Below are 12,416 nucleotides of genomic sequence, written 5' to 3' on the forward strand. Positions count from 1 at the left end.
CCAGACTCTCCTTGCCACAGCCTTGTGCCAGGAGATCCCTATGAATTTGGAGGTTTCTATAATTTCTTTTGCCATTCTCTAATGTGGAGGAGAAGGTTGTTTTCATTCGACACCAATCACTTATCCCTTATTTACTGTGAAGGATGAGGATGAGGGACTCAGACTCCCAAAGCTTTTCACAGTTGGTTTTGGCTTATTATTCTGTGGAAAACCTTCTCCCAGCAGTGTGGGGCTGTGTTCTCTGCAGCTGAGCCTGGGGGACTACTGCCCTTGCAGAAGGTCTCTCTACCATCTCTATGGGATAATACAGCAGCCCACGTGCCTCTTTCACTTTGTTTATTTATTTTTTTTAATGGCATCACATGAATTAAAGAAACGTGCCTTCCATACTGTTGTTTGAAGGCAGATAATTGTGTTGCTATTGCGCTCACTGTCAGCTTGTCATGCCCCAATGAATTTACATATATTCATCTTTTTCTTCAAAAAGCAGCCCTGCTGAGTTTTCCCAGTTGTTCAGTCAGTCACTAAACACTGTTGTAAAGCAAGCGCTGCTTTATGTTGCCCAAATAGATGTGGCTCTTCTCTTGTTCCTGCTGTCAGGCTTACTGCTAAATTGCTTTGGATTTGCAGTGAATTGAAATTCTCCCTTCCAAGGAGAAAGAAGTTATTGCTTGTAATTAGGATTATTGGATAGTAACACTTATCACTCTAGACTTAATGAGTTATGATCAGAACACATCCTTTCATTAATTTAAAATATTCCCATCGTTAGCCCAATACTGTGATTTTTTAAAAGGCAGTTTCACCAGCAGTCCACCTCAAACAGCAGGAACACACATGGCTTTGCAGGCTGCATTAAAGTTATGGATGGCTGAACGGGAGCCAGTGTCACCACTAAGGCTGAAAAAGTCCTATCCTGATAGGTTTTACCTGGGTAAAAAATACCCCATAAGATCAACTGTCATGCAGGGGGTCAGACTGAGCTTCCCCTTGGAGCAGGCAAGCAGTGTGGCAAACTCCACTTCCACCTCTTTGTCTCCATCTCCCTGGAATGAAAATGCTATCCCTCAGGAACCTTTGTGGCATCATTCCAAGTTTTCTACTGGGCAAGGAGGTGGTGGAGGCACCAGGGTAACACTGAAATGGGACTGGAGAATGTTGTGTCCTTAATTTTGGAGAAATTCTTCTCTTCCTCACCTGGTTTTCCATTGCAGGGTTCCAGCAGGATGATTTCTGCAACCAAGCAGGGGGACAGGCACCACATTTCATCAACTGCATTTAATTGATGGTGAGATTAAGGTGGGCATTGTGCTTGTGTGGGTCTGCAAGAGAAGCTTATAAAGGTACCATAGGATGCTGGGATGTTGGGGAAAAACTCTTCAGTGATTTGGAAGGTAGATTTTAAAGTGGTGAGCTTCAAAGGCTGGAAATGATTCTTTGATCTTCCAAAGCCTATGAATAAGAGCAGTGTCTGCAGGACACAACATATGTCCAAACAATCACAACAAAATCTCAATGGAGTTTTGAAGCAGCAAAACCCTTAAAAAAGACAGGGGAGGGCACAGTCAGCCCAAACAACAGCAGGATTGTCTCAGATTTTTTTTTGTAGACATTGTACAGTAACTTATTAACTCAAAAATAGACCTCTTGAATTGCCAGCTGAATTTCTGAAAAATGAGGGTGGTGGTGGTGGTGATTTAAAAAAAAAAGCAAACCAAAAAACCTCACCAGAAAAACAAAAAAGATCCCAAGAGTTGTGGACCTCTTAGAATAAGAAAGGTTTTAGTCTGTGAAAGTTTCTGCAAAGATCACAGCCTCCAAAACAGAGGAACATTTTTAGGTGGGAGGAAGTAATGAAAAACATTTTGAAATGGTTTTGTTGTGGTTTTCTGACCTTTTACCAAGCGTTCTGGGCCTGCATGAGATGTTAAGCAATGGGATGGGTTTGTTTGCTCTTAGGTAAATCATGCTCACAGGAGATCTTTATGATCACAACTTTGGGCAAACAACACTTGGAGTCCTTAAGTGGGCTCCTGCCATGGCCAGCCAGCCTTGGGAAGGCTCCCCAAGCTCATGTTAGACTTGATCTATAAATCTGGGCTCATCTGTACAGTGATGCTCAGTTATCTGGTACCCAATAGAACAGAGTTCCAAACTGAAATAAGTTTTGGACCTGAATTACTGAGGATGCTGGGAAGGGAGTCTGTATGAGCAGCATACTCGTATTCCTTCCAGAGATGTTTTTGGAGCATCAAAACCAAATAGCTGAATTCATTTGTGAATTTGCTTGTCTTGAAGTGCAGTGCATGACTGGAGAATAAATCCTGGTCTGTGTGCTTTTCCTTCCTACTGCCTTACCATCAATTATAGCATTAGTAACCCTTGTTTTCCATTTCTGAATACATCTGCAGCTTTGTTTTTAATTACTAAGACAGAGACTTTTTACTCAAGCTTCTGAATGTGCCCTTAAAAAACTCAAAGCCAACCTGTGGCACCCAGAGGGAAAACAGGACTGGACACCAGAGTCTGTGGTGTCAAGACAGTTGTGTAAAGAAATGAGGTAAGATTCAGAATTTGCTTCTAATGTGCTGTCCTGGATTATCCTACTGGAATTTTGTAAGACAATTGATTTTTATAGATGGGTTGTGTCAAGTGATTAGGCACAGCTCCACACATCTTAAGAAGGGAAGAACAGAATAATTGGGTCTGGTAGAATTCTTGGGGGGTCACCCAATCCATCTCCTCATGCAGGTGGGATCATATTCACACTAACTGCTCCTGGCACATGTTTGTCTCATCTTTTCAGAAACCTCCAGTGACAGAGGACTTGCATCCTCCCTAGGAAATGCTTCCAGGGCTTATCGCTACTTTGGGTTAGAAACTTGTTTCCTTTCCTTGTTGCCTTTCTCATGTCCCCCTCGAGGCCAGCATGACACCAATGCTTCTTTCCAGGCTCCCAGGGAGCACAGGGAATGGTCATTTCCTTTCTTCTACAGCTACAAGGCCATCTGTTTGGAGTCTATCATGATTCCTCCTAGTTTTCTCCTTTCTAGACTAAACAAATCCCATCCTTTTAATCTATCCTCATAATTTATGGGTCCTAAACCTCCCCTCATTTTTGTTGTTTCCCTCTGGGTTCAGAATAATTGATCTTTGTCCTTCCTGAAAGCATTGGCCTAAACCACTGTTTCAGTGGCTGCATTTTCTCATCCTGATATTTGTTTTGCAAGGGGTGTGTTGCTCATTGCAGCAAGGATTTTTCAGGAGCCTTCATTAAAACAGTTTTTGGTAAAAAGGCAGGAACTAGATGATCTTTTAGGTCACTTCCCATCCAAGCCTTTCTATGATAGTATGGAATGCCCAGCCTTGGGTCTGTTCTGGTGTTTGGATAGGCAGTACAGACCAGAAGAGCTTCAACATCTTTGCTGGTACTCCAGTACCCCAGGGAGTGCTAAATTTTAAATGGGAAGAGGAGGTAAAGATGGTAAAATTGCATACTGGCACCATTCTAAAAGATGTCTAATTCTCAGAAATACTTTTTACAGGTCTGTGTTGGTCTCCAGATATCTAAATCAGCTGAAATGTCTCAAGCAGTGCATCTGTAGAAAAGATTACCTGGTGTGAGCTGCTGACCTTGAGAGCAGGTCAGGAGAGACAGCTATGGTGCAAACTTCAGCAAAACAGCTTTATGAGATTTGTGATGTATGTATTACGGGGGTTTATTGAAAGGATTCTCCCCTCCTGGAAGAAATACAGGCATTTTGGGTGTGTATTACACTCCTTTAATCCTGAAACATCCATTGATGGTGAAAAAACACCCACTGGAGGTCATGGCCAGGGTGTCTTACAGTAGATTTCTATCCCAGCTGAGCAGGGTTAAGATGGAAAAGAGTTTCTCTTCCCAAAGCATCTAAAGGACTGGATGACTTTTCCAGTTACATAGCTCTCAAAAATCCTCCAAAGCCCTTGGGATTAAGCAGCCCAAACATCATCATCTGAGTGAAGTTTTTTTGGATAAAAAAATGTCAGCAGAAAATGGTTTGATTTAGTAGGAAATATATTAAATTTAGAGGAAAAAGAGAAAAAGATTATTATTGGTTGTCCTCTCCACTGGTAATATTACTTGAGAGGTAGAGATCCCTTAAAAAATAAGCAATTATAATTTAATAAATGTATATTTTAGGTTCCCAGAGCTTATGCTGGGAGCTGTGCTGATACTGCTGCTTGTGCTGGGTGCCTGGAAAATAAAATGAAGGGAAACAGCCTTGCTTTGTATATATGTGAGGTTAAGCTTGTTCCTACCTCTCTGTTTGGGGTTTCTGCATCCAAAAGATTGCCTACCCTTTCAAGTAGGGAGTTTCAGTGTTTTATCCTGTACTCTGTAGTAAAGCAAGAAAAAGAAAAGGAAGTTGGCTAATGCTGGAATTGTTCTGGTGTGTTCTCATTCAACTGAATGGTAAATTGTTTTCCTTGGCTTTCTGGAAAATATCTGACCTTGCTATTTCAATTCAGTTTATGTAAACAATTACAAAAGCAGTTGAGCCAAGTAGAAAGGGCTATTTCTTGAAAACCTGCAGGGAATGCACATGGGAATTTCCCACATGCTGTGGCAATCTTAAAAATACCTCCTTGAAGCCCCACAATATTAATGATTAACTCCGGAACTGTGAGTTTTTCCAGACTTGCAGTGAACTCGGTGATTTGTGTGTTCAGCTGCATGTATCAGGGAGAGGTAGTAAAAAAAAAAGTCATTTACTGCTTTCAGTAACTTGCATTTAACAAACAATCTGTCAAATTTTCCCCTTAAAATTCAGGGATTTCTGCAGATTGCTCAGCTGATAAATATCACAGTATGGGAAATGTTATTTTGTGGCTGAGATGCTCTTGCAAAAATGAACTGGAACCAGTTTTGCTCTTCACAAATTACTCAAAGATAGAGCTGCTCTGCTCAGGACACTCACCCACACACTGCAGCACGAATCTTCAGAGATGTGCTGAACATCATGGAGATCTTGCTTACAGAAATTCAGTGTTAGCAGTGTGAATTCTTTGCTGAACAGAGAGAAGCAGGGGGCTGGAGGGGTCATTTCCCAGAGCAAGAAGGGCAAAGAGTTTGCAAGTACAAGGCTTTTCATGAAGCTTTTGGAATATTCTGAGTGCCAGACTCTCACCTATCTTTTCCACCAGCCTGTCCCAATCTTACTGCTCCCTACAACCACATGTAAAGAGGTTGTAGTGAGGCAGGTGTTTGCCTCTTCTCCATAGTGAGAAGTGATAGGACAAGAGGAAATGGGTTCAAGTTGCACCAGGGGAGGTTCAGATTGGATATGAGAAAAAAATTCTTTACCAAAAGAGTGGTGAAGCATTGGAACAGGTTGCCCAGGGAGGTGGTAGAGTCACTGTCCCTGGAGGTATAAAAAAAAAATGAGCAGATGTGGTGCTCTGGGAGTTGACTTAGTGGTTATGGTGGTGTAGGACTGATGGTTGGAATTGATGATCCTGAAAGTCCTTTCCAACCTTGATTCTGTGATTGATTCTATAGTAGTTAAGAATATTCAGCCTCTTGGATCACTTTTATTTATCTTTACTGGTCTTGTTTAATGTAGCAGTGTGGTCTGTCAGCCATCCCACTGCACTGCTTGTCGTGATGATGCTATTTTTATTATTAAAATTTCTAGAGCACAGCTTTTCATTAATTCAGCTTGAGAGACTGGAGCAGGGATATCATGGGTGCCAAGTCAGTATTTGTCTTTACTGTGCCAGAATAAAACTGATTTGGATTACTCTGTGAACTAGCTCACCTCCATTTCAGAGGGGTTTTAATATCAGTATATACATTAATAATTTGCTCATATGTATATAATTCAATCTCTCATATCTTTCTGTCTATCTATCCTTCTCTTTCCATCTTCTTTCTTTCTATCTACCTATCTATCTATCTATCTCTCTATCTATCTATCTATCTATCTATCATTCTATCATTCTATCATTCTATCAAAATATTTAATGGCTCCTCTGGATGCTTCTTGGGTCACTATGTCTTTTTTTACTTGCAGGGCTGTCCCAGCATCCTGATGACACAACCACACACAAACCACCATCTGACCATCAGATGCAGCAGATGCCAGGAACTCAGCAAGGCTGAATATCTCTGCAAACTGGACTGGGAAACCAGGTAACTGGGAGCAGGTGATAGCAAAAAAAGAATGAAGTTTCAGCTGTGAAAGGCAGGGATGATGAAGAGATTAAATTTTTTCTTGTGATAACCTTCTTTTGGGCTAGCACAGAAATGGAACAGGAGACACAGCCTTGTTACAGCTCCAGTGGGTGAAATGGTTTGTGTTTGGGGGGAAACAGCAGAAAATCTAGCAGCAAGAGGGGCCAGGTTTATATGCACAAGCTGGTCTCCAGCAAGCTGCACTGACAGCTGTGTTTGACAGTATCAAAATGATTAAAATAACTTAATCTGATGAAGTACTGCTAAGAAAATGACTCTAGTTATGAATCTTGCATGATTTAATGACCAATCTTGAAACTTCACCTCCTGTGGGCAATTCATTTTAAGAAAAAATTTGTTTCTAAAACTCTGGTTGCTTTCTGCTCCTTTATGAGAAACGACCTGGAAATCAGACCTGAGTACACCTGAAAGATTCAAACTCAGGAAGTCTTATTAGAAGACCAGACACCAAATCTTTAAAACCAAGGTGTTTCAAAAAACCAACAACTTCAAACAGCTTTTAAAAAAGGTGATGTTCTATCTTCTGTAATATTTTTAAAAGACTGAGTTAATATATATACACAGAGATATTCAAAAGAAGAAAATACAGAGATGAGTAAGTGGCAGTCAGTGGAAATTCATCTGGGAAGATATTGACCCTTTCAAATGCTCATAAAGTTGCTGGAGTAATTCACTGCTTAGCATCAATGGGCATGGATATATATATATATGTATATAGCTATATCTATATGTGCCTAATACACAGAGGATGTGGCTTTGCTTCAGCCCTGTTATGACATTTACCTCTCTGTCTGGCTCACATGTTCAGGTTGAGATGCCCTGGGTTTGGTTGTTGTTCTCAAGATAGATGTTGGTTATAAGTTTTATGGGGCTGTCCTAGGGCACATGTGGTCAGGACATGTTGCCTCTGGAGTCAGGAAGCAGAGAAGCACAGAACATTTTGCTCTATCTGCCTGATTAATGCAGGATTTGGGGCTGCCACAGCTTGTACCTTCAGACCTGGGCTTTTCAGTTGACCCATACTTGAAGAGCTTAATTTTCCTCCCAGCTATGATCTATTTCACTGTTTGGTTTTTAGCCTTAAAAAAAAAAATCCAACAAAACCCAAACAAGTATAAAAGTGTCTAATTCCTGGCACAAAACTCCTGAACTTTTCCCCAGTCAATGTAAGAACATATTTACATATGGCACTCACTGTACTGTGGAAATACAGCTTATTATACGAGCTTCACCTTCCTGACAGCTGATATGATAATATTATATCATATCCTCTTTTAAAGCTGTTGACTCCTTGTTTCCTCCAACATTTTCATAGCTGTTAGGAGACATAGAAAATATTTCTTTGGCTCATTTAAGAATTTTTATGTTTAAGCTGCATTGTGCTATAGGGAAGCTTCTAGGAAAAACTAAAAGCCTGAATTTACCTTATACTCCCCAAGTTCTTCTTTATGTTACACACCTCTGTTCTTCCACCTTTTACTTGCTTCCCTCTAAGTTAAAGGCTGTTATATTGCTTTAAATCTCTCTGCCTATGGGAGTCTTTTCAGGCTGCTGTACATTGGAATTAACCACCTTGGACTTCCCAGGTTTTACAGCACACATGCACTGCTAAAATGCAAGCCCAGGTATGGCAAACAGCGTTCCAGCTGAAGCCATCCTGTTAACTAACATAAGGGCATTATTCACCCAACAATGCTCCTTTTAAATGACTTTTCTTTTTACTGGTGCTGTGCAGCACTCAAGCACACCTTTTCCCTATGTATTTTGGCAAACAACAGGCATTAAATTTGAAGCTCCAGGCACTTGAGCTTTTCAGTGTAAGCATCCATATTTTTATGAAAAGTGTTCTAGGTACTTTATTGCATGCCTTGTGAGGACTGAGGAACCTCCAAATCACCTTTTAAATTCACTGTTATTCCTAGGGGAAAATTTTGGCAGCTGGGGTGGCCTTGGTTCTCTTCCTGGTGGCAGTGGGTGGAGGGGAACCCAGTTTATCTCTGTGCCTCTGACCTGAGGGTGCTGAGGAGATCCCAAGATACAGAACACCCAATCTCCTGGGAGGATGGGTTCTACCTCCCCCTGCATCCTGAATTATTTGGGGATGGGGGCAGGCTGTGGAGGGACGTGGTGCCTGAAGGAGATGCTCTGCTACCATCTGGGGTTTTTTTGACACAGGAAGAAACCATGAGCTGACACTGGTTATGTCACAGCACCATCTGTAAAAATATGCTGTTTTCCACAGAAACTGTATCAGAATCAGGCAAATGTGTTGCAAACTGTGATAAAATATACATTAAACACACAATACTCTGAGAAGGAATCCAGCAGTTCTTGATGAAGGACTGAAATCATCTACCCAGCTGATGCTTGCTATAAAAACATGCAGGCAAGGCACTGGTATGTTCTACCAGGTGGTCAGAATATAGATTTGAAGGAAGAGTGGTGTTGTGCCTGTACATGAAGCACTAAGGTTTATTAAAATCCTGTGTGCTTGCCTCTTTGTGGTTTGGTCATGACCATGAATGAGACAGCTCAGCCAAGGAGAACCACAGGGTTCAATTCTGGCAATACTGACTAGGGAGAAAACCTGAAATGATGCTGCTGTTTGTCACAGAGAGATCTCTGGTGATGCCCAGTAACTACATATGAAATTACAAGGGATAGGGAGTTATTGACAAGAATGTGACACCATGGAGGAGAAACTACCAAATGTAAAGTGAAACCTTTGTTGATAAATACACAGCCAGACCTATACTTGTGTTAAAACCCTGATCTGTCCATTTGTACAGCAAAACACATCTTTCCCCTTGAACCAGCCTGGAGGGGCCATGCAACACCTGAAAGTTGATGACCCATAGCTGCCAAAGGAGGCTTTGACCTGAGCCAAGTGGTGCTCAGATGTTGTGACTTGCTATTTATTTTGCAAATCAGACCTGTGGCCCCGTTTCCTTAGCAAAGCCACTGATTGTGACAAATGTGTGTAACAAGTGCAGCCTTCTATTGATTCTCACAGTCTATTTTCTGGTTTTGGTGGAAGCAGATGGAATTCAGTTTTCTCACCATTGCTATTAGCCAAGAATAACATCGCCGGAGTCAGTGCGGAGGAGGTGGAAAGTTGCAACTACAAAAACACAGCCTGAAAAAGCTGGGTATTGAAATGGGACTTGCAAATAACTGCAGCTGATGTATAATCCAGGCCCCAATTCAGAAACACACTTAAGAATTGTCTGGGCTCAGAGCCTTGTGTCCTTCTGATGTTATACAGGTGGCCTTCTCAAAAAGGAATGATCTGTGTTCTTGTAGGTCAGTGTCACTGCAGGACTGATGCTGAAATGGTAAAATCTTAGGACATTTTCCACTAAAACCCTAAGGTTTTAGGGTTTGGTTGGATCTAAGGTTGGGTATTGCTAATTGTATGCAATTGTATAAATCATTGATTCCCTTGCAAAGCATTAAAGGAAGTTCTTAAGAAATTAAAATATTAGTCCATAATTAAAAAATAAGTCGACCATTTGGGACATAATAAATCAATCAATATCAACTATTCAGGCTATTTTAGATAAAAATTTGGAAAGGCTACCTTGTAGAGCTAAGGTATGAGTGCAAGAAAAAACCCCTACATGTTGGTAACGTTAAGGATAAATCAAGTGTTTTAAATTAAAAATACCATAATTAAAGATTTTCTTGAAATCCCATTCTGACACTGATTCTTTTGCATCATACTGAATTCTCAGATGATGTGATCACAGGTATTTAAGTCCCATTATTAAGTATGGCCTCTGGCTTTGTTTTGTACTGGCTTTGTTTGTACTGTGGGCTAATTAGTTTCATCATAAGCTTCCTTCTGTCCTTTTAATTGTTACAGTATCATAAGGATTCCCCCAAAATGCTACATTTCTGTTCACAATGGCTTTGTGAAGAGGCATTCATGGATCTATCATACAGATTTGAATGAAGCCAGAAATTTCTGTATGGGACAGGCAATAGAATAAGATGATTACAATCCTCTATTTCAGGCCCTTTCATATTTTATCCTATTTTTATGTGTTTGTAGCAGAGATCACAGAAATCATACAGCTGGTGTCTGTAGTAAGGCATGTGAAAAAATAAATGACCTGCTAGTGGTCATCCATGAGAGACTTGTCCCATAATACATGTGAAACCTATGTCTTACTGCCCAATAAACCCATTTTTTGAGGGCAGATCAAGGAGGGAGAAGCAGCAGGAGAAGCCTGAGAAGTTCCAGTTTTGCTCCTGCATTCTGAGACTGGGGTTACATTTTTTTTGGCTGTTACAGGTTTTGGAAGTTGCACTTTTAAACCTTAACAAGTGGGCTGAAAGTGTGTCAGATGAAGTGCTGGCTGGGCCAAGTTTGAGCAAACGTTCAAACAGCAGCAAAATGCTTCCCCTATCCTTAAAATGATGCTCCAGTCGTATTTCAAGCTTCCAGAAGCATTGGGGTGAGCTGGAATATTTCATTTTGCATTTTCACAGGGCCAAACCAATATTTTTCTCTAAGAAAAAGCAGAGCAGCTTTCAATGATAGTTTTTTTCCTGGAGATGTCAAGGCAAAAAAACCCAAACCAAAACAAAAACCAACCCAGAAAAATCAGCCAAAGTTTTTTATAAGTGAATCCAGGTATTTGTGAGTTATGAGGTGCTACTCAAGCCACCTCTGTCTAAGCAGTCAAGCGTTGCTCACAGCCTGAATGCAGAATAATTAAAAATTGGAAAGCTATATTCTTTTTTGCAGCATTTTATCATTTCTAAAGGCACTCAGCTGATGTGTGTGATTCCTCTTTCAAATCAGGCAAGGAAAAACATGAGTGAGACTGCTGCTCAAACCCTACAGGCATAGAGAGGGTGATCTGTAGGATGTGAAGGCTGGGAAGTGCTGGGAACGGGAAGGCAGGGTGGTATGATGGGCCCTGGGTATCCTTCCCTGCTGGGCATGGGTTGTGTTTGACTGGAAAGACAAAGAGTTGCTCATGGCCAAGTTTTGTCCCTTTGTGGGAAAGGATGAATCAGGCTCTTCACAGCTGACCCAGTACAGCTAATTCAGCCTGTAAGGAAAGCTGTATTCCTGGGTCCCAGGGACTGATTCTCCATCCTTGTACATAATCATTTGCACCTGACTGAGGTGGCTGCATTGGCCATGGTACCAGGGCCACCAAAGTTGGTGTCTGCAGGTGTGGGGTGACACTTCTGCAGCCTTCCCACACCCTCTTTGCCCCCCTGGCTCTTGCAGTGACTTGTTTTCCTCTTGCAGCCACAGAGCTCTGTGTTGGAAGGCTATATTTTAAGCTGAGATTGCATCTTTGCTCTCCCCAATGCCTTCTCTCATTTGAATGTTTCTCAAGAAATCACTTTGTGGGCTTAAATTTCTCACTTTAAGCCCTGAAAATGTACCAACTTCTGATACATCTTTAAATAGCTTTCCAGGGCCATTGTTTAATCCATAGAACTGAATATTTGCTGAAATCAAATTATGAAGAACATTGGTGTCAGAATGTTCTCATACCTCTTTTCTATTTTTTTTTTCTTCCACTTGTAGCTTCCAGTTTGAATATCCTTGTTAGAAGAAGCAAGTAAGCACACTGGAGTCTGAGCAGTTCAAACTGGGAAGGTGTTTTTAAAAAAAGAGAGAACAGATTTAGTGGGATCTAGGTACAGAAGACCTGAAAACCTGAGATGTTAAAATAACCACAAACCTTACAAATGAGACAGGAGCATAACTCTTTACTGCTCGTTCATTGGTTAAATCCACAGAGGAAATTGAAGATTTTTATGATTCTATTAAAATTACTGTTCAACACATTCAAAGGGATGATAGTGAAACATAAAGGGCAGTGTCTCATACATTAATGTTAACCTGGCAATACCATTTATATTGAAATTTGACTTGACTTTCAAGCACCATTTGAAAGGTTATTGCATGTGAAACTGAATTAAGCAATAGAGCTGAAGTTCAGCCTTTTATAATGTAAAATAAGAATTGTATTTTTCCTTAAGTCCCAACTCAAAACAAAAAAACCTAAGTGCACTGGGATTATGCCTTGCCCTGCTTCCCACCAGCAAAATCCCAAGTTTGTTAGGGGAGAGGAAACCAAAAAGCAGGTGAAAAGAGCATCCCCTTTAGGGCAGGGCTGTGGTGCCAGAACTGACTTTTGCCAGGGTG

This window comes from Calypte anna, chromosome 4B (genome assembly GCF_003957555.1).
Source record: "Calypte anna isolate BGI_N300 chromosome 4B, bCalAnn1_v1.p, whole genome shotgun sequence".
NCBI classification, from domain to species: Eukaryota; Metazoa; Chordata; class Aves; order Apodiformes; family Trochilidae; genus Calypte; species Calypte anna.